Below are 3,431 nucleotides of genomic sequence, written 5' to 3' on the forward strand. Positions count from 1 at the left end.
TGTAGTGGACTTTCTTGCGACATTGTAATTTCCGAACTACTGCTTTTGAACTGACAAAAAAAAAGGAGAATTCAATTGTAATCAGTCTTTAGTGGGTTGGTTGTCTGATGCGCGATATCGATGTCTCATTAAATCTGGTCTGATTCAACGATAAACGTTTGTCTTTAATGACTGAGCCCAAGAAACAAAGCGAAAAATAATGTTCACCTGGCCCACAACAATGGATGCCCATTTAGCGCAGCAACAAACTTCTAAATCCGCATTCAGTATTACTCAAAAATGGCGATATGTCGGGATATGTTGTCAGTTTTTACCCATTTTGTACAATCGGATGAGGTAATAAGTCGAATAAGCTTCGAATGCTTTAGTAACTACCCTTGTTAAAGATTATCTATGAACTAGGTATGTCGCAGTTACCCGGGACAATTTCAGAGAAATACGCGTGGGCAAAAACGAGATGTCGCACAAACGAGAAATAAATGAAGTTTATTTAAGCTCACGTTTTTTTATTTAACGAAATTAAAAACCTAACCTGCACAATAGATAAGGAGCTGATCAAAAATGTTTTAGTTCTCCTGAGTTTTTTTGGCAAGTTGATAACTTTACTTGAAAGCAAAATGGCGCCGCTCGCAGCATTGTGGCAACCGTAGAGATTTATATTTGAAAATATGGTTTATGACTACAATGACGAAAATCCACATTCGCTTCTTTTAAAACCAAACCTAAAGTGATGACAATTAGTTGCTATTCTCATATAACCACAGACCCAAAATCGAAAACACATGTTATAAATTACATGCATATAGGTTTAATTTTTCATGCCTGACAGGTAATATTCTTTCAAAATTGGCTGGGCCTTAATGTACACTTCATATGAGGAGTAAAAAACTGATCACAGCTTATTTCAATTGTCTTGTTTGGAATTTTAATTGCTCTGGAAAGAAAGTTCTGTTATTACATGCATCTTTTATTTCTTACCTTTTGTATGTATGTGCCGTGGTTACACCACGCCGGGTAAACTTGGTATCCAAATATAATTTTGGTCTCTGTAAATTAGCAATGGGTTGAATTTACCCAGGTAATTAATTACGATTCATCACACCTGCGTGGAGAATTCAAGGCGGTAAATAGTCCTTTGATAGTCAGCTTCAGACGGCGACATTTTCCTTATTACATGAAATTTTGGCGACACTTTAATTTAGCGAATTTAGTGATTTTTCTAAAAATCGCTAAATTAAAATTTACCAAAATTAAGAGTCGCTAGATTTCAATCGTCGCTAAATTAAAGTGAGTACAATATGGAATTCCGATATGTGGTCAGTTTCACACAATCATTCTATTTGACGGTTGATTATGATGTTTATCGGATGCCGTCTCGTCCACATTCACAGTCATTTCAGCTTGACAACTGAAATGGACTCTTCGTTAGGATGTTAATGGTTAGGTACTTGTAAAAGGAGCATTGACTTTGTGTAACAATGTAGATGTGAGCGAAGACCGCATAAGATATGACAGCTATTGACGTTTATGATTTTTTCACATAAATGTTCTATCGTCGTCGTAAAAGTTTTGAATGCCTTAATTAGCGAAAATTAAGTGACTCATGTTCCAAAATGTTCGAAAAATCGCTAAACTAAAGTTTCGTTAAATAAGGACTTTTCAAAATCACTAAATTAACGTGCCGCCAAAATTTCATGTAATAAGATACGATCGAAAGACGTTGGTGCCTTTGTCGAATGCTGTTTTTGGGGAAAATAGCGCTGTGAGCAGAGCCACTAAAGCTGAAACGAAAACACAAACAAAACCTCGAACAAATAAACTAGGATCTGCCTATTAGTATAACATTGGCTTGATTACTTACTCAGTTCTTTGCTTAGCTGCCCCCGGCTCTCTTCTTGCTTCTTCCCAGACATTAGCCTATTATATTTGTTTTTTGATTAAGCGTTGCTCTTTCAGATTACTTTCCACACAGTTTCGCACCTGTTCAATCTTATTTTAACCTCTTAAGTTTACATGCATTACTAAAATACGTTTTTGAAATTCTGAGTGCATGTACATTTTTTGAGGTGTGATTTCTTAGGCTACTCTGCGACCTTAAGTCGCCTAAAGTCGCCTTAAGTGGTCTTAAGTCGCCCTAAGTCGCCTAAAGTCGTTTTAAGTTGTTATCGGTTACGCAATGTTAAAAAGGTTTCAACACACTCAAATTGTCCCTGTAGAAGGTTATTAGCCTTATACTGTCATGTTAGGGTAAATTCTACTCTAACCCTATGGAAGAGGAGGCACGATGGCCCAATGGTGGGTGCAATGGACCCCTATTGGGGATCACTGCATTGTGTTCGTACTCTCATAGTGCCTCCCCTCGCCCAGATGTGTAAATGAGTACTGGTTACGGAAGGGGGAGGGAAGGGGAGCACGGTCCAGCAGAGGTAACCTCGATTGGTGTGCTGTTAGTTTTTTTTTTTAACACTCGTTCGCAATGCATTGGAAGCCACCTAAAACTCCCCTTAAAGAGCCCTAGTCAGCCACACCTTTGTTTTTGTTTACATACAAGAGTTCGGCTTTTATGTTTTATTCAGAGCATGTCAAAGCAAAGAAAATCACTGTGAAGTTACTAAAGATAAACGGACATACTTTAAGGAACACAACTTACAGTAAAGCAACAAGACTTCGCCTCACCATCCAATATCATTAATTTTGATGGCATCGAAAATAGCAGAGGCTGACTAGGGTCCTTTAAGAAACTGAGGGCCCGACAATTACTGTGTTAATCCTCAAGCCGTGGCTCCCTTATACATAAAAAACCTAACATTATAATAGTCCTCCTGTCTAGCCCCCATGTTAGCAGGAAGAATTTCTACATGTCGACAATACTTAAATAGCAATGACAATCTGATGTATACTCTCTCACATATGGCTTTCTATTTCTATTAAGTTTTATTTTTTTTCCTGTATTTCATGGTAAACGAGTTAATAAAAAAGATGACACTCTAGTGTTATCCCCAGGAAATATATTAAATACGGAAAATGACTATACTGCAATAATTTCATTTAAGCTTATTAATTTTTATACGATATTACTGAATCAAATATTCCGAAGACCTACAGTGTATACGCAATCGAAGCCAGTGGCTTTGATAGCTCAGTTGGTAGAGCATTGCACCGGCAACGCAACGGTCGTGGGTTCGAATCCCGTTCAGAGCCTGAATTTTTTTCAGGTCATTTTTCCAGTAGTGTTATGGCTGCATTCGCATCATTCATTGTTTCATTATTTCATTGCTACATCTTGGACATCTATTACCATCTTTCTGGTCACTTTCACACTGAGCAGTAAAAATATGGTCATCCAAAGTCAATTGAACCGAACTGAGTCTACACTTTAAATACTTTACTTAGTCAGTGTAAAAGAGTGACAAAAGTGGGCCATTTCTCTA

At 37.5% G+C, this 3,431-nt stretch overlaps 1 non-coding gene across 1 annotated transcript; it reads left to right on the forward strand.

Moving 5' to 3' along the window:
* Positions 1-3,128: 3,128 nt before the first annotated feature.
* Positions 3,129-3,201, forward strand: Trnaa-ggc (transfer RNA alanine (anticodon GGC)). The gene has a single exon. It is a non-coding gene; the product is annotated as a tRNA-Ala (tRNA).
* Positions 3,202-3,431: the final 230 nt, after the last annotated feature.

The sequence above is a fragment of the Orbicella faveolata genome, unplaced genomic scaffold (assembly GCF_042242905.1).
Source record: "Orbicella faveolata isolate gen_17 unplaced genomic scaffold, um_ofav_v1 contig_12, whole genome shotgun sequence".
Classification (NCBI taxonomy): Eukaryota; Metazoa; Cnidaria; class Anthozoa; order Scleractinia; family Merulinidae; genus Orbicella; species Orbicella faveolata.